The sequence below is a fragment of the Malaclemys terrapin genome, chromosome 7 (assembly GCF_027887155.1).
Source record: "Malaclemys terrapin pileata isolate rMalTer1 chromosome 7, rMalTer1.hap1, whole genome shotgun sequence".
In the NCBI taxonomy this organism is placed as follows: Eukaryota; Metazoa; Chordata; order Testudines; family Emydidae; genus Malaclemys; species Malaclemys terrapin.
This window is the reverse complement of record NC_071511.1, coordinates 31,652,754-31,674,492: the sequence shown is the minus strand read 5'-3', so window position 1 is coordinate 31,674,492 and position 21,739 is coordinate 31,652,754. Positions and strand designations below refer to the sequence as shown.

General features: G+C 47.3%; 1 protein-coding gene across 1 annotated transcript in view; it reads right to left on the bottom strand.

The window, feature by feature from the left end:
- CHRM1 (cholinergic receptor muscarinic 1) overlaps positions 1-21,739 on the bottom strand; it is a 46,246-nt gene that overhangs the window by 23,328 nt on the left and 1,179 nt on the right. The gene's annotated exons all lie outside the window — the stretch shown is intronic.

Sequence of the window (21,739 nt, the reverse complement as noted above, 5' to 3'; positions counted from 1 at the left end):
GCAGGATTTTTCTAATTATTGTGGATTAGTGGGGAGGTCACTGGATTGCGAGTCAGCACCCCTGGGTTCTGTTCCCAGCTCTGAGCAGGATCTAGGAGGATGACAGTGGGGTTGGGAGTCAGGACATCCTTGATTCTATTCCCAGCTCTGAGTGGGGGGTGATGTCTAGTGGTTTGAGCAGGGGTGGGGTTGGTAGTCAGAACCCAGACTCAGGAATTATTGGATTAATGCTTAAAGATTTAGTCAAACACAAGTGAGTAGGCTCAATACAGGGGTAACTGGGTGAAATTCTTTGGCCTGTGCTATACAGGAGGTCAGATGAAATGATCTAATGGTCCCTTCTGGCCTTAAAATCTATAAATCGATGATCCCTGGGTTCTATTGCCAGCCGTGGGAGGTGAGTCTAGTGGTTAGATCATAGGGGTACTGGGATTCAGGACTCCTAGCTGAATTGCCAGCTCTGGAAAGGAAGTGGGTTTAATCAACTAGGCAGTAGGGGTCAGGACTTCTGAGTTCTTTGCTCCTTGCTCTGTCACCAGCTTTCTGTGTGACCTAAAGCAAGGTACTTCATCAGTCTATACCTCAGTTTCCCCATCTGTCAAATGCGTCCCTTGTCTAGTTAGATTGTAAGCTGTTTGGGGCAGGGACTGTCTTTTAGTCCATCACAGTGGAGTCCTGGCCTACAGAGGAGAAAGGGAGCATGAGGCACCAGAACTACCACTCCCACGAGACACTGTGGTGGCATTATTTTGTGTTTTTTTTATTTTTCTCTAAAGACTTAAAATTGGGAGGAAAAAAAAATAATCCAGCCAGCTTTACCCAGGCCAGAAAATCACCCTACATGTTCCCAGTCTAAACGTGTGTGGTTTAAGTAGAGTGTATCTTTTAGAAAGACATCCTTTGATTTAAAGTCTTCCAGTGATGGAGAATTTATCTCATCCTCTAGGAATCTGCTTCCGTCGTTAATCACCTTCCTTGTTTAAAATGTGCCTCTTATTGACAGTTGGAATGCTGCTGACTTCAACCTCCAGCTGTTGGGTCTTGCAACACCTCAGTCTGCTAGATTCAAAAGCATTGTTTTTATTACTGTGCCATAGTAATCATACTTATCTGGAGCTACCCCAAAGCAGTCAATAGGGCTGTCAATTCCTGCTGTAGCTGAAAAGGACACAGCACATGCTCATGCCATGGAGGTTCCAAGCCCCTTTGTCTCGTCCTTTGACAGCAAGGATAGTATTCTGGTGAAATGTACAGTCAATAGGCAAAGGCTTCCCTTCCACCACCTGTTAGTTTGCCTGTTGTAGCCATCTTTGCAGAAGAGGCCAGTGCTTTTCAGGTAGAAGGACTGTTTTGTGGTTAAGCCATTGGACCAGAACTCAGAATAACTTGATTCAATTTCCAGCGGTGCCACAAACTCCCTGTGTGACTATGGACAAGTCACTTTATTGCTCTGTGTGCCTCAGTTTCCCCAACTGCAAAATGGGGATAATAACCTGTCCTTTGTCTCTCACTGTGTCTTTGCAGGGCCTGTCCAGATGAGGCCCTGATCTCAGTCGGGGTCTATGCAGCACCTGGCACTGTGAGGTCTTAATCTCGGTTGTGGCCTGTATGCTACTACTGCAATTCAAATTAGCAATAGGGCATGGGACTTTCAAAAGTGGCTACATGGGACTTTCAAAAGGGACTACAAATTTTATGTACGCCTTGAGGTCTGAAGCCCTAGTGAGTAGGGAGTTCGCTATTGACGCCTGTTGGCAAACAGGGAGAAGAGCATCCCAGAGCTGCTTGAGAATGCCAGATGGACAGGGACTCCATACCGAAGGGAGCTCTGTGCAGCCGTCTGTGGGAGAGGAAAGGGAAACTATTGAATGGGCCAATCCTCATTTGCATTTCAGTTTTGTGATAGTTTGGGGCATTTTGGTAAAATTCTGGGTAAGTTTTTTGAGTTTGAGGGTGATGAAACTTCCATATCCCTCTTGGGGAAATGAAAGGACAAGAGAACTGCACCAAATGTGCCTGGGAGGAGGGGTCACCCTGACCACAAGCTCAGTCTGGGGCAGTTGGATGAGAGACCCTGGCGGAAGTAAGTTTCTATTCTGTGCTGTAAGTGCTTTCTGAGTAGAATGAATTATGTTAAGGGTCCTTTGTGCTATTGGGTTGTTTTTGAAGGCTTAGAATGGAACAGAGTCAGGGATGCTGCTAAGGCAGCTTGGACTGAAGCCATAGAGAGCAACAGCAACTTAACTGAGGGTCTCTGGTGTGGGCAGCCAGGCCCATGCTCAGAAGGGGCCCCAGCCTGCTCTGCTTGCACCATGCCCTGAGACCCTGCCAGCCTGCTGGCTCCCCTGTGCTCGCCACTTGCTCCTCTCGGCCTGCCCGCTGGCCGGCCGAGGGCTCCTCTCCCCATCCTGGTCCCACCCACCGGCTTCTCTCTGCCTCCTGGCCAGACCGCAGTGCACCTCTGGCTCCGGGCAGTCTCTGCTTCCCACCACCTGTGTGGCCCCACCTGTCTCCCTGGAGTTGAACTGCCTGGGACTGATGCAGAAGCCTGGCCAGTCTTGGCCAGTTCGGGGGGAGGGGGACACAGTGTGCCAGTTTGTAAATAGTGCCCTGGCACTGGGCTGGGCGGAGCGGGGCCGCCCCTGCCATGCCATGCCCCTGGCTGGCCCCTTGCTCCAGGGACCAATCCCCCCACCATGCTCCATTGCCCCCATGGGGGCTCACAAAAGGTTAATATGGCCCTGGGTGTGGGCCTCCCTACCTGGCTACAAAGCTGTAATCATCTCAACTGTGGTAGTTGGTAGAGTCCCCTGAGCAACTCTGGCAGCCCTTCACTTAGCGGCTGGAGATGAACCTGCCTGAAATTGGCTCTACAAACTCTGGACAACAAACTGTAAGTGGGGAGGAGGGAAGCGCCTAATGCTAGAATGGGTTGTCTCATTAGCCATTCACAACTTTGAGAAGGGGATGGAGGTTCAGACTATTTCTAAGACACCTGGGGGTGGGGAGAAATGGAGTCTTACTTAATAGATATAGTTAATGTAGTAATTGCTGGCTTCCCCATGTTTATTCTTTGTCCCCTAGTAAAATAATTTTTGTTTTAAACCCCTGCACTCAGGGCTTGCTTAGAGGAGGTATTGTCTATCAAGGGCACTCGGAGGAGTTGATTTAGGGTTCCCAGGTTTCTGGGTAGAGGCTTGAGGCAGTGCTGTGGAAGTTTTGAGAAGAAACCCTTAACAAATGGAACTTGGACCTTTTTGCTGCCAAGCACACCTGGCAGAAGGGCTGCATTTAAGTGCCTCAAATATCTGCCTGTGTAACATCTCGAAGGTCTTAATTTTCATAGGTGCTGATGTAACCCACTGGTCAGTGTGTGTTAGATGCTTCCGCAGTTCCCATTGACTTGCACAGGACCTTGTAGCTGCTCAGCACCTCTCCAAATCAGGCAAAAGGAGTCTCACATTGGGCACCCAGAAACCTCATTATCATTAGAGGCCCCTGTTGTGCGGGTGCTGCGTGGACCCTGACTGAGATTGGGACCCTGCTGGGCTGGGTGCTGCACAGACCCCCATCAAGGTGAAGACCCTGTTCTTCCACATGCTGCTTAGACCCTGACACTAACAAACCCTCCCACTAACTTGATGGCATGTGAGCCCTTATTAGAAAAAGGGGCTTCAGGAGCCACTCTTCGAGCTGCAGCTCACAGCAATGATGATGTGGGGTTTGGGGCTATGGCTATAGGGACATCAGAATTGCTAAACCAGATCAGACCAGTGTGCCCATCTGGCATCATATCCTCCCCCTCCACCCCCCCCGCGAAGCTGGCCAGTGCCCCAGTGACAGTTTCCTCCTGAACCCCAGTTGCATTATGGCCAGAAGCAGGAAGATTTCCAGCCCTACTTATCTCTACTCCTGTAGCTCAAATGATATCCGCTTGTATTGGCAGTCTTTAAAGTCTAGGGTTCAACTGCAGCTGCTAATTGTATGGAGCCTTTTAGGCAGTGGCAACACTCAAAACTTCAAAGTGCTGCCACCGGAGCACTCCCGCGGCAGCGCTTTGAAGTGCGAGTGTGGTCGCGCGCCAGCGCTGGGAGAGAGCTCGCCCAGCACTGCAGGTACCCCACCTCCACGAGGGGATTAATTTACAGCGCTGGGGCACTGTTTACACTGGCGCTTTACAACGCTGTAACTTGCTGTGCTCAGGGGAGTGTTTTATTGCTGCACGTAAGTTGTTGGTCCCTCCATCACAACAACAATGGTTAGGATGCTAACTCAGGACTTTGGAGGCCAGGGTTCTATTCCTTTCTCGGACATAGACCTTGGACAGAGACCTACCTCAATGGGAGGTAGGTGTCTAAAAACCTTTGAGGATCTGGGCCTTAATTTTTCTGTGCCTCAGTTTCCCCATTGGTAAAGAAAGGTGTTGTGAAGCAAAGTATGTTCAGATTTCAAAGTGCTTGGATATTAATATAATGGAGGTCATATAAGTACTTTACAGAGATAGGTCCCCACAATGGAATTTGACTCCCTTTGTTCTGCACCCATAGACTGACTCTGGTACTGGAATTGAATCAGGTAACCCAAATCCCAGGCTGTTTTCAGACCTGCTCTTCCAGTTTCATAGACTGGCAGGGACCACTCTCATCATCTAGTCCAGTGGTTTTAAAACTGCGGGTCCCGACCCAGTACTGGGTCACGGTGGCTCTGCTCAGCACCACTGACCGGGACGTTAAAAATCCCGTTGGAGGTGCTGCCCGGCTAAGGCAGGCTAGTCCCTACCTGTTCTGACACCGTGCTGTGCCCCGGAAGCGCCCAGCAGCAGGTCCGGCTCCTAGGCGTGAGGGCCACAGGGCTCCGCGCACTGCCCCCACACCGAGCACCGGCTCCGCACTCCCATTGGCCGCCTAGGAGATGGACCTGCTGCTGGCTGCTTCCGGGGCGCAGCGTGGTCCGTAGTGCCAGGACAGGCAGGAAGCCTGCCTTAGCACTCCCGCTGTGCCACTGACCGGAAGCAACCCGAGGTAAGCCCGTGCCCCAATCCCCTGCCCCAGCACTGAGCCCCCCCAAAACCTGTAGCCCCTTCCTGCACCCCAAACCCCTCATCCCCGGCCCCAGCCCAGAGCCTGCACTCCCAGCTCAGAGCTCCCTCCCACACCCTGAACTCCTCATTCCCAGTCCCACTGCACAGCCCTCACCCCAACCCTCTGCCCCAGCCCTGAGCCCCTCCTGCACTCCATACCCCTCATCCCCAGCTCTGTTGGGTCACGGGCATCAACAATTTTCTTCAACTAGGTGGCCAGAAAAAAAGTTTGAAAACCACTGATCTAGTCTGACTCTCTGCGTAACTCAAGCCAGCAGTGGTTGGTACCCAAACTGTTGTGGGGGCTGGGCTGGAGGGAGCATGTGCAGACAACCCTACAATCTGAATTGCAATGGTCCCATTGTAGCCTGCACCTCTTGCTCTATGCCTCTCCCCTCTGCTCCCTGCAACCCATGTTCTGCAGGACCAGACCACTGGTGCCAGCCAGGTGTACGACAGCTCTAAGAGCAGCTCCCCCAGTGGGGGACAGCGGTATTGCATCCTACTGTATGTAGCCCACATGGCATTAAAGCTAGTCCGGAATTTCTTGGGCCCTTTTGCTTCCAGAAACACGTGGCAGAAAGGCTACATGTAATGCCTCCGATATCTGCATCTGTATCTCAACATATTGCTGAGGGTCTTTAGTTTTCAGAGGTGCTGATGTAACCCATGGGTCAGTGTGTGGTATGCCCCCCCACGGTTCCTATTGACTGACTTGCACAGTGAATTGTAGCTGCTCAGCACCTCTGCTAATCAGGAAAAAGGAGTCTCACGTTGGGCACCCAGAAACCTAATTATCATTAGAGGCCCCCACTGCACAGATGCTGCACAGATCCGGACTGAGATCAGGGCTCTCGTTGTGGTAGGTGCTGCACAGACACGCATGCTGGCGTTTTCCAAACAGCTCAGGGCTGGATTTCCAAACGTCTCAACACCCAGCAGCTCCCACTGTGACACTTCCTATGCCCTGATTTTCAAAATAGCTCAGAGCTCAAACTTATTTGGATGGGTGATGGCTAAGCTCTTTGGAAAACCTGTTGATGATTGTGGGTGCTGTGCCCGTCCGAAAATTTCAGCCAGAGTGTGAGGAAGTACAGTTCTGGGGGAGCAGAGAACAGCCAGAGTGCAGGGCTTGCTAGCTCTGCCCCTGATCTGTCCCCCTAAGCTGTGGGCTAGGAGCCCCAGAACCCTAACCCCAGGGAGCCTCCCTGCTTGGGTGGATTTGAAGCTACCAGAGTGGCGTAAAGTGGCCCGATTTCAACTGGGGATTGGGGCCACAGGTCCATGGCAGAGCCTGTGCATTTTGAACTTCTCAGCACCTAATGCCATCTCCTATGCCTTTGCGCTGGCCAGGAGAGTTCACTTATTAGGGTTCTGTTCTTCGGAAGGAAATATTTATATTAGCTTTGATAAATGGAAGTGCTGGAGTCTGGTTGTCATCAGTGAGGCTGATTGGGGCTGAAATGGGCTCTGTGCAGCACACACACAATTAAAGGCATCACCAGCTAAAAGGGTCAGGGGAAGGTTGCGTGCATTTGTCCTAGCAGCTGGGACAGGCAGAACCAGATGAGATTGGGCCAAGGTTTATCTTAGGACCTGATCCTGCAACCATCTGTCTTACGCATCCATCATTTTAGCATCTGAGCTGCTCACAATGTATTGTGCTCCTGCCTAGGAACCCTGGTCAGGACCGCCTAGTGCTGGGTGCTGGACAAACACAGAACCACCTTTAACATATTTATTCTCACAAAACACCCTGGAGGCAGGGGAGTGCTGTTATCCCAATGTTACATGTGAGGAAACAGAGGCACAGAGCAAGTAAGGCCCAGATCCTCAAAGGTCTTTGGGCTCCATTGATTTCAGTCCTGTTCATTATGTGACCTGCCCAAAGTTGCACATGGACTTTGGCAGAGCAGGCAAATGAACCCGGCCTCCCATGTCCTAGGCTTGTGTCTTAGCCTCTGCACTATCCTTCCTCACATGCCTGTGAGTCCAATGAGGACTACTCATGTGCTGAAAGCTAAGCTTATTTGGGGCCAGGGCTTTTGCCTGTAACCTCTGCATCTTACTCTCTGGGATAAATCTTTACTCCTTACTCCAGGTATGGGGTGGAGTGATAATACTTTGCACCCAGAATTTGCACTGAAGCGCACGGGTGTAAATGGAGGGAGAATTCCATCATCTCCAGCCCTTTGTTTGTAGCTCTCAAAGCACTTCATGAAATAGGGACACTGAGACAGAGAGGGGGTAGGGACATCCCTGGCCCCACAAATTCACACAGCGCAGCCAGTCAATGAAAGAAAGGGGAAGAGACCTCCGATTCCCACTTCTGTGCTCAAAGTATCAGACCACACTCCCTTGCAAGAGCTGGGGATAGAATCCAGGAGTCTTGACTCCCACTCCTCTTCCTTCCTCCTCTAGCCAGCAGGAGAAACAAATCCTGACTTTTAGTTTGCTGCTCTGAGTACTGGACTATTCTCTCCTCTCCTCTCCTCGAGCTGGTGGTACAACCCCGGGGAGTGCCAGCTCCTACTGCTCTAACCCACTAGACCTCACTCCCCTCCTACTGCTGGGATTAGAATCCAGCAGTCCTGATTTACAGTTTCCCCCCACTGCACTAACCCACTACCTCTGCGAGTCCAGAATAGAACCCTGGAGTTGTGACCCCCACTTTTATCATTCAACATGAGCTCCCCCAGACAGACATGGGCTGGGGGTAAAGCAGTCAGGAGGCGTTCTCAGTCACTCATCTGTCCATCCCTAGTCCTCTACAGAATGAGATTGGTGTGACTGGTGCAACCCAAGAGTGGGCTGTATCCCAGCAACCCACCCACGGTGTAGTCTGGCAGAGAGCTAGGATTGCTAGGCTGAGCTCTGTGTCTAGCCCGGAGTGGAGCTGTGCTGTCGCATGGCATGACAGCTGGGGAGCAGTGAATGATTTGGAATGATCATGAGCACATATCTGAAATCCCTGTGTTTTCTGGCTGGACTGGGCTGCCCCCTACACAGCTAGAAGTCCTACAGCTTTCTCTGTGTAGGGGACTTTGTTTAACCTTGCAAAACACACAGGATATCCTCTCTCTGCTGCAAGTTGTTATGTGAGTGCTCTGTCAATGAGAGACGCCTGTATGTGTGTAAACAAAATACTCAGAATAGCCCCAGGGGTCAGTAAAGCACATGGTTGTTGTACACTCCAAAAGGCTCCTTTGATGCAGGTGTTTAAATGAAGCTGTTAACACAGCTCACTAACACCAGGGTAGACTAAGCTGGGCGAGATTTCTTCACCTAAACTTTTATGGCAAAAAATGCAGATTCAGTGACTCAGAAACATTGTGCGAATTTGTATCGATTTCACTGAATTGTGCCGGTAAGTAAAAAACAAAAATCAGAAAAAATCATTTTGTTGTTTTTGAACTGAAACACTTCCATTTTTTATTTAATTTTACTTTTAAAAATGTAAATGTAAAAATAGGCTGACAAAATAAAACATTTCCTTCTGGGTTGAACAAAATATTTTGTTTGACTTGAAATTTAATTTTTTTTCTTTTTGATTTGCCAAAATTTTCAAAAATTTTCATTTTTGGTTCAACCAAAACAATTATTTTCTATTTTTGTTTTAATTTTTTTGAATGGCCATTAAATCAAAAAATCCATTTGCTCAGCTCCTGTCTACACTAGAGTGTAGAGACCTATTGCTGTTGCACTGCTTTGAATCCCTTGCATACACGTGATTTGCACTAGGAAACTGCACTAGTGCAAATTAGATTTATACTAATGCACCAGTGCTGATATCCTGGGGGTCAAAATCCGAGTGCTTGATTCTTCAAAGTCTTCCACCTTGTGCACCAATTTACACTAGTGTGAAAGGGGCATGAAACACTACCACATTGGACTAGTATTGGCTGATTCTGTTGACAAGGCCCCTTCGCTAAAGCTGTGTAAATAACGGATTTTCTCCTTTGCTGGCAATTTTGAAAAAAAAAATAATCATTTGGGGTTTTTCACAATTTTTGGCAAATTGAAAAGTTGAAGAAAAAAATTCATTTTGTCTCAAAGGAAACATTTTGTTGGATCCAAAATGAAATGTTTTGTTTTGAGTTTGAGTTTTTAATTTAAAAAAAATTAAAATTGAAGGAATTTTCAAAATGAAAAGTAATTCGAAATAAACAATTGTATCAACCTATTTGGAATTTTTTTCATTCATTTCTTCCAGCCAAAAAATTCGGTGAAACTGACATGAATTAATGAAACGATTCAGTGTTGCTAAACCTGAATTACTATTTTTTTTTCTCTGAAAAAAAGTTTTAGCCAAAAATTTTCATCCAGATCCACCCTCTACACCATTCTGGCAGCATAAAAGGATTTTAAATGTAATTTGCACCCCTTGTAAGGCCCCTTGATGCTTCTGTAAACGGATGCTAGTGTAGATGAGAATCAGGCTCATAATGGTTTGCATCTGCATTGCATGTGCAGTTCATTGCAAGTATGTGCTAAACTCATGATGCAAATTCTCTGATACGATCAGATGTGCTGAAGATAAATTCTCTTGGTTTGCCTCCTGCTGCACAGTGTTGCCCATGCAAAAGTTCCAATGCAAAAGCAATCAGAAATTGGACCACACTTTTACAAATCAGTCCAGATTCTCCTTCCCCCGAGTCCTGGAACTTTTCAGATGTTACAAGGGCCTCTCCTTTCTTGAGGCACAGACTGTTTCATTTCCTGAGAACAAAACAGCCTCTGGTGTGGCTGTGAGGGTTGACCACACCCCCTTTTGTGGTTGTGTTGTTATAACATCAAAGTTCTGTTTAACTTTTGTGCATTAGCTCTGTGTAGATGCTTTAGCCCCTGTGTGCGCGGACTTAATGGATGAGCTAGAGGGGCCGGTTATTGTTGGGGAGGAATGGAAAGAGTTTGCACCTGCTGTTGAAGGACTCTGTAATGAAACCCAGAGATGTTTTGAGTGGGGGATCAAAGCAAGGGGGTGTCAGTCACAGTGGGGATTTGAAACAACCTTCTGCAGCACTGACTTGGCTAAAGAAGGTTGTCTGATCTAATGGTTAAAGCACTGCATTATATCAGGAGGGCCTGGGTTCTATTCCCCCATCTGGCTGTGGCCAAGTCACTTCCCTTTCTGCCCCCTGTGATGTTTCCATTTAAAGCTCTTCCAAGGCTGCTATGTTCTATGTGTCTGTGCAGCACTGAATTGAGACGAGGGCCCTGTTGTGTTAGTGAGGCAGTCCCCACCCCAGTGAGCTGACAATCATACAAGTGGTGGAGGGGAAACAGAGGCACAGAAAAGTGACTTGCCTGAGGTCACATAGACGGAACTGAGGCAGAGAGAAATTAAGTGACTTATTCGAGGTCTGTGCTGGATCTCCTGATTCCCAGTCCAATGCGTTCACCACAAGGCACCCCTTTCATTATTGCATGGCACCTTGACTGCTCATTTGCACCGATGAACACAGTGGGTAGCGCTTTGCACTAGGGCAACTGATGACACAAAGAGGGCACTACGATGATACTTCTAAAATGTATCAGAGATGGGATGAGTGCAGTTGCTAGTAGTGGAAGGAGTAAGCCAGTGGGAGCAACAGACCTCTACACAGGTTGTATGCAGGGGTAGGTGACTTCTAGTCAGGAAATAGGTAGATAACAAGGATAGGTCATTGAGTAGGGCTTCTTAGGGGATCGTAGGAAGGCATTGGAGGACCAGACACCTTGTATTGTTGCACTGCAGCTCTAGTCTGCATCCACACCACAGATACACTTGAATCTGCGCTTTACCCCCAGCCATCTCATATTACCCCCACCACACGTGGTGATGGGGTTTTGTGTGTGGATGGTGTGGAGTTAATGGAGACCCTCAAGCTGTAGCTTGTGTTGAAGACAAGCCCAGAGTCTGCAGGCACTTTGTGAAATCTGTGCTCTGGCGCCTCGGGATGTCTCAAACTGTTCTTCTGAGATCTGCTTTGATTTGGGTGTGCAGCACACCAGCCTGGGCTCTGCGTGGCACAGAAGGTAATTTGTAGCCTGTTGTTGGAAGCACAGATCGCTCCCAGGAATCCGTCAGAGCATGTTCTTTATCAAGGAGTGTTTATGGAATAAAATCTCTCAGTGACAGGTTCTTCTCCTGCCTTTGCTCTGCCTTGCCTCTCCCCATGGCGCATTCTGCAGCAAAGAGAAGATCTTCCTATTTTGGGGTTTCTCGCCTGGGAGAACTAATGCGTCCACAAGAATCAGGGTAGTTCATAGATTCCTAGATTTTAGGGCCAGAAGGGACCATGTAACACAGGCTGAAGAACCATAGATACAGAGGAATAAAAATAGAAGCCTATTTCTGTGCTCAGTGGCAGTGGAGCAATGTGCCTTAGTAGTTGGCTCATCTGGATTCTAGTCCTGACGCTGAGCTGCTGTGTGACAGAGAGATATAGGTCAGGAAGGGACCCTGAGTTCAGTCTCCTGCTATCCTTGGCCAAGTCACTTATTCTCTCTCTGCCCCACCTTTCCCATCTGTACAATGGGAATAATAGCACTGCTCTGCATCATGGGAGTGCGGTGAGAATAAATGCATTAAAAAGGTTATAAGGTGCCAGAGGCTACAGTGACAGAGTCCGTACAACTATTTTAGATAGACAGTGTGGGCGATTCTTGTGATATTTGGTGTTTTTATTAAATCCTCTGCACCTGGAGTCACACGATTACAGTACATGAGAATCTCCGCTTTCATTCAAAAAGAAATTAGTTTCTAGCCTTGGTTGTGTGGGAAAAAAGGAGTCAACTGAAGTCAATAGTGTCCCTGAGATCAGAGCTGCATGGTGCAAAGTCCTCTACATGCACACAGTGAGAGGCAGTCCCCCAACCAGCTTGTACTATAATAGATCAGGGGTGGGAAAACTTTTTGGCCCAAAGGCCACATCTAGGTGGGGAAATTGCATGCAGGGCCATGAATGTAGGGCTGGGGCAGGAGGTTGATGTGCAGGAGGGGTGTAGCAGGGGGCTCAGGGCAGGGGGTTGGGGGTGCAGGGTGAAAGAGGGGTTTGGGGTGTGGGTTCTGGCCCCAGTTACCTTGAGTGGCTCCAGGGTGGCTGCAGTGCGCAGCGGGGCTAAGACAGGCTCCCTGCCTGCCCTGGCCCTGCACCACTCCCAGAAGTGGCTGGCACCATGTCCCTGTGGCCCCTAGGGGAGGGGGGCAGAGGGCTCCATGCGCCACCCTCGCCTGCGGGTACCTCCCCTGAAGCTCTCATTGGCCCAGTTCCCCGTTCCTGGCCAATGGAAGCTGCAGGGGGAGTACCCGCAGGTGAGGGCAGCATGCGGAGCCCTCTGCCCCCACCCCCAGGGGCCGCAGGGACGTGGTGCTGGCCACTTCCAGGAGCGGCGCGGGGCCCGCAGCGCCACGGGGGGCAATCCTGTGGCCCAGATCCAAAGCCCTGGCGGGCCAGATCTGGCCCGCGGGCTGTCATTTGCTCACCCCTGCAATAGACAGACAAAGCCAGGATTATCATCCCCATTTTACACATGAGAAAACAGAGGCACAGAGTGGTTAGAGTGCCTTGCCCAAGGTCATGCAAGGAGTCAATGGTAGAGGTGGGATTTGAATCCAACTCTCCAGAGTCCCAATGCGATGCTGTAACCACAAAATTATCCTTCCTCTGTGTTAGCCTCACTTTGCAGATGGGGGGAAATGGCTTCAGAAGTAGAGCTGGGCAACATTTTTCACCCCAAACTTTTTCAATGTAAAAATACAGATTCAGCACCAATGAAACATTCCACACATTTGTGTCGGTTTTGCCAAATTGTTTGTCAGAAAAAAACAAACACAAAATTCTGAAAAAGTTGAATCATTTAAATTTTTCTATTCAAAATGTGTTTTTTGAAATTTCTTTCCATTTTATTTTTTAAAAAGGTAAAAAATGCTTGAAATCAAAATGTTTCATTTGTACTGAAACTATTTTTTAAAACTTTTTGATTCTCTGAAATTTTTGAAAATGTTGTCTTTCATGTTGTCTCAATGCATTTTTTTAATATATTTTTTTTTCAGAATTGCCATTGAACCAAAAAAATCCATTATTTTCTGTATTTAGAGAGGCTCTTATTAATTAGAGGCTCTGGAAGCAGTGATTGGGTTAGATGCCTTCGAAACATTTAAACTCATTAGGTGAGATTTTCAAAGCCACCAAGCAGATTTGGATATTCAGGTCCCATTAATGACGCCCTCCGCATATCTCATCCATGTTCTTTGTAATAAGCGACAAAGAGTCCTGTGGCACCTTATAGACTAATAGACGTATTGGAGCATAAGCTTTCACGGGTGAATACCCACTTCATCAGATGCATGTCTTTTTAATGTTAATTGTTCTGCACAATGCACACTTAGGGCAAATCTACACTACAGTGCTACATCAGTGCAGCTGCACCGCTGTAGCATGTCTGGTGAAGACGCTCTATGGCGACAGGAAAGCACTCTCCCATCAGCATAATGATGGCAGGAAAGCATCTCCCACTAACATAGCACTGGTGTGAACTGCGGGAAACTTGTGTCGCTGGGGTGTGGGTGTCCTTTTTCATACGCCTGAGCGACAAAAGTCAGATTGACTTAACCGGTAGTGTAGACCTGCACTTAGCCAGTGGAATTCATTGTCACAAGAAGCTGTTTAAGCCAAGAGTCAAATAAAGGACTGGAGATTTAAATGCATAATAAAGATATTCTGAGCCTCCTTCATGCTGGAAGGATTAGACTCAGAAGAAAAACATGCTGCTTTTCTACAGAGCTGATCCACCAGTGAATGATTCATGACCAGAATATGTCGCTCACTGGAGTGCGTGTGATTTATCAGTCTTCCAAATTGCAGCTTAATCTCTAGGAAAAGATTTGCTTCCAGACAGCATTAAAATGATCCATGCACATGTTCTCTTGGACTGCATTACCCAGCCGTACACTGGAAACTCATTAGATGAGATCCACTGAAATCGATGGAGTTTCACTGACTAATACCATCTAATACTACCCCCCATGAGATTTGAGAGTGCCTTGAGATTATGGACCGGTCCAGTGGCTAGAGTGCTAGCTGAGGACATGGAAGAGCTGCATTCACATCCCTGATTCGCCACACACAGCTTTCCCTGTGATCGTATGCAAGTCACTTAGGATAGGATTCACAATCACAATGGGGACTTGGGCTGAGTGTTGCAGCGCTTAACCTTTTAGGCCCAAAGCTCCACCTCTTAAAGGGATTTCGGTGCCTAAATCTGGGCTGGAGGGAGGCGCCTAGCTCTGCTTGGGATTCACAGCTTTGAAGGCTCTCCTGGAGTGAGGTGCCTAAGCCCTTTCTCACAGAAAACAGACCGCGGTAGCCTTCCCTCCCCTTTTAACCCAAGGTTCGGAGCACTCAGCTAGGATGTGGGAGACGGGGGTTCTAAACCCTGCTCTGCCTGATGTGGAGCAAGAACTTGAACCCACATTTCCCAGGCGAGTGCCATGACCACTGGGCTGAGTCTCAGTCTCTCCTGGTGAAGCTGTTCCACTTTGTGTTAAATAGTCAGTGGCGCAGGGACTTGAACTTGGGCCTCCCATATCTTAGTGGAGTGCCGTAATCCCCTGGCTCTAGAGTCAATTTCGCGCTCACATTGTGGCGCAGTGACTATATGCCGGCCAGTACCTTAGCTTGATAGCTTAGCCTTGGGCCCCTCTTTCTGTTGCTTTTCACACTTCAGTGCCTCCTCAGTCAGCTGAATGGGCAATCCATGGCACCTGCTTCTTATCAGGGCCTGCCCCAGAGCCAGCAGCACAACTGAATGTCAGGGAAGGCTATAATATATAAACAGTCTAATAAACAGAGGAATCTGAAGTAGGGACAGGGTGGGGGTACTGTCTCTGGGTATGCAGTTGGTGAGAGCATTACTAGAACACGAGGCCTGATTCACCATTAAAGTGAACTTTTGCAGCAGTACAAACTAGGTATGCAACATTTCTAATCTTCCCTAAGTATGATGTCATGTCTCCCCCTCCCCCATGCCCACTCTCATCCTAACACAAGCTATATCTAGGAGGAAGGATGGTGCAATGGTTCATGCCCTACCACAGGCCTCCGAGAGTTCTCTGTTCAATTCCTGCCTGTTCCCCAGACTGGCTGTGTGACGGTGGGTAATTCACTTAATGGGAAATGGGGCCTGTTATAATGTAATCCAGTGTAATGCTTTTGCAATTTGATCGCAGTTTTTACAAGTACCTCACTAAATACCATTGCCATTGCTAATGTTTCTAAGTCAAGTGATGGGTCGTTTACACGTGAACAAATTTTGTTCTTACATTGGTGTAAATCTGGAGTGACTGCACTGTGTTCAGTGGAGTTAAGGCCAGATTCTAGTCTCAGGTCTGTGTAAATCTAGAATGATGGCACTGAATTCAGTGGAGTTGTGGGCAGATTCTGATCTAATGTTGGTGTAAATGTGGAGTGGCTGCACTGAATTCAGTGGAGTTGCTCCAGATTTGGCCTGGAGTAACTGAGATCTGAATCTTGGCCTATGCTGGCGTTTTATCCAGCCACAATCGCTTGCGCACCTATATGCTGACATCGTCTGGATTTAAGTGGAGTGTCGTTCACTTTGGCTCCTATCTTGCAAGGTGCCTGCTGCCCTCAACCTCTAATTTCTGCTGATCTCAGTGATGCAATTGCAACGTGGGCAGAAAGCTGCAGCCAGAAAGTCCAAATTTAGCAACCTCCCAGTGTGCTAAATTCTAGCTCTAGCTCTCTTGGCTACTCTGGGCTGTTAGTTATTAAACATCCCAACTTTGGCGTATTCATGCCCCCATGAGAGGCCATTATGGGTGTGTTTTTAGGTCAAGATTTAAGGTGGTTGTTCCTTTAGAAAAACACAACCTGGCACTGTTTTTATGTTTAACTCCTTGAGATCCAACAGTCACGAGGCCAAGAATTCTCCTAGGCCCTGTCAACACCCAAACTCTGTACTGCGATAACTAAATCTGGTAGGGGTGTGAGTTCCTACCCATATAATGACTGTACCTATAACACTGCGCTTCTGGGTGGGGCACTGGCAGAGGGAATCAAACCTCCACTCCGGTTCTTAAAAGCATGAGCATCCACCACCTGAGCTGACAGACCTGGTCTGTTAGCTATGGCTGCAGCACACTCATTGACTGCGCTCTGTGGTGCCCACCGAGCAGACCTCTGCTGTGGGTGCAGTGATACAGGTATAAAGGTGCCTACTTCTCAAAGCAGGTCAGCGTCATTATCTCCTTTTTACAGATGGGGAAACTGAGGCACGGAGCGTGGCACATGACTTGCCTAACTAAGTTCACCTAGCAGACCAGTGGCATAGGCAGGAACTGAATCCAGGTCTCCTGAGGTCAAGTCTAGTGTGCTGTCCACACACCCTCCTAATGTAGATGTATATTTATTTTGCTATAACTGTGTCCGTACTGGGCGGTTTTATACAGCATTAGCTATATAGGTATAGTGAAAGCACTACAGCTTTAGTGTGCAGACAAAGCTGTAGGCCGTTACCAATAGTGACACTTATTGGGAACTCACAGCTGTTGTAAAGCAGTGTAGCTCTCCTGGCTTCAACAGTGCTGATTTACACCAGCTGAGTATCTGCCCCTCTTAATCTCAGGGAAGATGGGTCAGTATCACTGGCCCAAATTTTGCAGGGAGGCAAACTGAGGCACAGCAAGACTAAGGCCAGAATTGGATTCCTTTAGGCATCAGACTGGTTGCTTAGCTCTTGGGAAAACCCACCTGCAAGTCACACAATAGGAGCTGAAAATCTGGGCCCTTGCTTTGGAAAACCTACACCCAGGTAATTTGCCCAAGATCAGTAGCAGAGCCAGGTGTCTGATTGCGTAGCTAGTGCCTGAATCACACTGCCTCCCAAACGAAGAGGAGCCTCTTTGCACAAGCCGATTACGTCCCCCGGAGCGCTGCTCAGGTCTTGTTTGCAGCCAGTGCACTGGGCTTCATATCCCAGTTAGTCGCAGCGAGTTTGGCTGGACATCACAGCCAGCTTTAGGAGGGGTTTAAAGTGCCAGAAAGGGGACAGGGCCCCCTGTTCTTGACATGTTTGCCTAATACAAAGGAGTCCTGACAGTTCTATGGCTGAGACATAATCTGACTGATTAGCCAAACCTTTACTTGCTGGGAAGGTCAAAACTTTTCCACAGGATTTGCTGTGGTTCTTTAAAATCAGCCTGTTTAGTGTCACCTGCTGCTAATAGCCAGTGATTTCTGCCCCGACACTGAGGCGCCATGGTCCCAATCCTCAAAGGTATTTAGGTGTCTAACTCATTGATTTCAATGGGAGTTAGGCACCTAAATTGCTTTGAGGATCTTGGCCGTAGATACTACAGTCAGGGATGTTGTTGTTAATACCATGACAGGGCTCTGAGATCATGTCCTATGGGCCATGGTGCTGGGCACGGCACAGATACATGGTCCCTGGGGGTTTCACACCACAAAGGATTTATAATCTCAGTAGAAATACTTTCATTATCTAATAATACCTCCTCCTTGTCATCAGTGGATCTCAAAGCACTTTATGCAGGAGGACACGATTGTCATCATCCCCATTTTACAGATGGGGAAACTGAGGAGGCCCAAGGTCACCTAGTAGGCCAATGGCAGAACAAGGAATAGAACCCAGGTTTTCTCAGTCCCAGTTCAGTGCTCTGTACCCTAGACCACAATGCCTCACTCCATCCCCTACCACTTTACAAGCAGGGAAACTAAGGCACGGAGCAATCAAGTGACTTGCCTAGTGTCACACATGGAGTCTCTGGCAGAACCAGGAATTGAATTTGTCTCTTGAGACATAGTCTAGTGCCTTAGTCACAAGACCATTCTCCCCCCATGGGGAAATGAGCTGCCTTTTTTTTTTTTTTTTTTAAATGATTTCCCCTCTTCTCCCCACCCCCACAAACCTTATACCCAACTGGCTGGAGTCTTTTGCTCAGATTCTGATCTTATTTACACAGCTGTAAATCTAGAGAGAGGTTCAATTCAACTCAATGAAGTAAGTCCAGGTTTTACTGAGATGTAAGTGATGTTGGCCACCTGCTGCTTACATTAAGATTGAGTTCCAGTCATCTTAGTAGCAGACAGATGGACATACGCTGGATGGAACTGAGAGAAAAAGCAATAGACAATGTTGAAACAGAGCAGTGTGGCCTTGTGCATACATCACTACAGTAGGTCTTAGAGCCAGGAACTGAATCCAGGTCCCCTATCACTGATCTCACTTGGGGCAAGTCACGTCCCTTCCTTTGCCTCAATTTCCCTATCTGTAAAATGGGGAAAATGCTATTGCCCTCCTTTGGAAAGTGCTTTAAAACCTGAAGATGAAAAGAGCTAGGTGTTGTTAAATTATTGGAGGGACTGACTTATAGAAAAGGGTTCAGAAAACTAAACATGTCCAGCTGGGTTGAGAGCTCACTAAGGTTGCAAAGGGATCAGAGGAAGGATGGCCCGGGGGTTAGTGTTGGCTGCCAGAGATGTGGGTTTGATTCCTTACTCTGATAGTAGTGATTCTGGACAAGTTACTAGGCCCAGAACATCACAAGTGATAGATTTAAATGTTTGAGTTAGGTGCCTAAATGCCTTTGAGCATCTGGGCCTTAGCCTTTCTGTGCCTCAGTTTCCCCATATATCAAATGGGGCTAATATTACTTCAAAGAAGTGCCGTGAGTCTAAATACATGGAAGGTTATAAGGCACTCAGATATTATGCAGTTGTGCCTTGTCTAGGAAGCTACTGACTAATATCTGAGTTAAGACAGGGTGGACCCGTGAGACAACTGGGTTCTAATCCTGCCTCTGCTATTGATGTACTGCATGAATCACTTCTCCTCTGACCAGTTAGGTTGCTTGCTCAGAATGGTGGTTTCTTACAGCTGTTTGTACAATGGAGACTGGGATAATGATAGTGGTTCTGAGGGTGATAAAATGAAGAGGAGAGCTATTTAGTCTGGTGTTCATGTTGAGACCCTCAGACATTTAGCATTTGCCTTCAGCACCTGCACCCCAGTTCAAAAATTGCTTGTCACCTGCTTACCCCAAAACACATGAGTAATCCCAGCCTTGTTCAGCAAAGTACTTACATCCCATTGAACTCTTTGGGACTTCACTGCTTTGCTCAATAGAGAGAAGGTTAAACAAGTGTTGTGCCTAATCAGGGCCCAGTTTAAATTTTGCTGGCCCCACACTCATACAGCAAACCTAGCCTGGGGGTTGCTGTGCACGTGGCCTTTGACTTCTCTGAGCATCCAGTTTTTCAGGGTGGGGAGAAAACTCCATTTTATCTCCTCTGTCCAGTGGGCAGTTTGCTGGAAAGACTGAAAATTGTCCTAATCCCCAAGCAGGGGATGATTTAGCCCTATATTAGTACGTGCTGGGGACAATGAAAGCCAACAGAAATGAATGGAGGATTCTAAGGTCAGTAATAGGAAAGGGAGTCTCACCACTACATCTGTCTGTCTGTCCATCCCCATACATGCCCGTCTGTCTCTCCGTCCACATACACACTCATTTATCTTTGTCTGTCTCCATACACATCCCTCTATCTGTCTTTCTGTCCCCATAACCCCCCCCCCCCTTATTTGTCTATCCGTCCCCAATCCATCCTCTGTCTATTTATTGTGCTCTTAGTTAGGTGCCCTCACGACCCAAATCTTCCCTTTGTTTTTTCTTTTCCCACCTCCCGATGCTGCGAATTTGATCCTTTCATAAACTGTTATGAAAAGTGGCAGCTTTCTCTCCTGTCCCTCCACCCCCCCCCGCCTCAGCCGTCGTATCCTGCTATTTCACACCACTAGATTATACACAGCTGTTTTCAGACTGTTTTCCATTAGTAATATTTGTAACACTGGATTTGTCTGGCTAAGTGCCTTAAAAGATTATTCGGCAAGAGCTCACAATTTTAGGGCTTTCAAAGCAAACATTTCCATAAGTGAAAAAGATTTGCAAGCAACAGGTTAATACATCAAAAAGGACAACTTTATAGCACCTTAATATAGCCCAGTCTCTTGGGATTTAACTGCTTGTCTTTTGCAGGCAAATTATTTTCTATATTCTTTCTTGACCTACAAGTATTAGGAGTAGGTTTTTGAGTTGACAGTATTGTTTTTTAAATATAATGTATTATTATTTATATTAAAGTCTCACCCTACCAAGAGCGGGGGGAGGCCCATTGTGTTGAGCACTGCACAAGCATAATAAAAGATGGTGTCATACTTGAAGAGTGAATTCTGAAGAGATAAGTCAGACAAAGGGAGGATAATGTCAATAATAGCTGACGTTCGCCGTAGAGCATCGTAGATTTGACCTGACTGAACTTTAGAATAAAGCTTTTAAATATGCTTAGCATTTAAAAAGCATTAACGTACTTCGTTCTCCCATGCCGTGTCTCATTGGGGTTAATTTATTAGCTCTTGTAAGATCTATTAGAATCATCTTCTGTTTTTTCTTCCATATGATTTAGGTTCATTATATGCTACAATTATTTTATCTCTCTCTGCCTTTGGCTGGTTTGCTATTGTTTTTTTCTTGTGCTAAGTAACTAGGCTCTATTTTTCAGAAGTTGTTTCTGATAGAATGTCAAAGAGCCAGAGCCAAATTTTGCTTTTCCTTACCCCAACTAACCCCCAGGGCTTCAGTAATGTTATTCTAGGTGTTGAGCAAAATTTTGCCAGACCAGTCAAGAAATGGAGGCAGTGTAGTCTAGTGGATAGGGCACTGGACTGGGCATCAGAGGAGCTGGGTTTTAATCCGAGCTCTGTTGCTAAGCTGCTGCGTGACCTTGGGCAAGCCCCTTCTGCTCTCTCTCTGCCTCAGTTTCCCCTTCCATCCTTTGACTGTCTTTCTTTATGAGATGATAAGATCTTTAGGGCAGAGATGGACTCTTACTGTATGTTATCTCCTGTGTCTGGCACAGGGGGCCCCTGATATCGCTCGGGGTCTGTGTAGCGCCTAGCACAATTGGGGACCCTGATTTCAGTCGGGGTCCGTGCAGCACCTGGCACAATTGAAGTGCTGGTTTTAGTTGGAGTCCATGCAGGATTTGGCACAATGGGGAATCTCAGCTGAGGGCTCTATAAATTACAGTGATTATAAATAACAACATTTTATGAAACACAAGTTACACGCTCATATATTTTAAAAAAAAGCAGAGGGAAAGAGAAAAATGAGTGTGGGTGTATCTGATGACAGGTGGTTTAATGTTACTGCCTGAGAGAAATGGGGAAAACAGACTCTCACAATTAGCTGTAAAGTTTGCTCTTTAAACTCTACTCTGCCACTGGGTACTATGTGTTTTTTCATCTGCAAACATTGGAAGAAAAATGTAAGCCATGTGCAATGAATTCATCTAGATCTACTCCTAGGTGAAGAGCTTTGAAATAGACTAGAGATTTTGGTTTATTTCTTCAACTGTAAAACTTTTTAACAAGCTTTATAATGCCTTGTTACAGTACATTAATGTAATACATATGTAACTGGGAGGAGAACACAGGAGTCCCGAGCCCCTGCTCTAATCTAGACTCCCCTCCCCTAACTGGGAAAAGAACCCAGATGTCCTGACTCCCAGTCTGTTGCTGTGACCACTAGAATATATTTCCTCACACCATCCAGAGTTGAAACCAGAAGTCCTGATC